This window comes from Elephantulus edwardii, unplaced genomic scaffold (assembly GCF_000299155.1).
Source record: "Elephantulus edwardii isolate Elephantulus edwardi_28Jun2011 unplaced genomic scaffold, EleEdw1.0 scaffold00111, whole genome shotgun sequence".
Classification (NCBI taxonomy): Eukaryota; Metazoa; Chordata; class Mammalia; order Macroscelidea; family Macroscelididae; genus Elephantulus; species Elephantulus edwardii.
Window position 1 is genome coordinate 38,978 of NW_006399861.1, and position 278 is coordinate 39,255.

Genomic DNA, 278 nt, shown 5'->3' on the forward strand with positions numbered 1-278 from the left:
ACCACAACTGATTTACTTACAAAGTTTGAATACATTGTTTTTCAAAAAAGAGCTTTCCTATTTCCTTCAACCCTGACCCATTGAATTGTACAAACTTATGATTAACACCCCACCTGTCTGCCCAATCACAGCCCTCTGTTTTCCTCCTTCCTCATACTCATTCAACAATAATGGTTTTATACAGTACTTTTCTTTGTGGGACTAAGTTAGTTCAGTCAGCATAATGTTCTCTAGACCTTCCCAAGTTAGGTAGTAATTTACAAAATCATTGTTCCTGC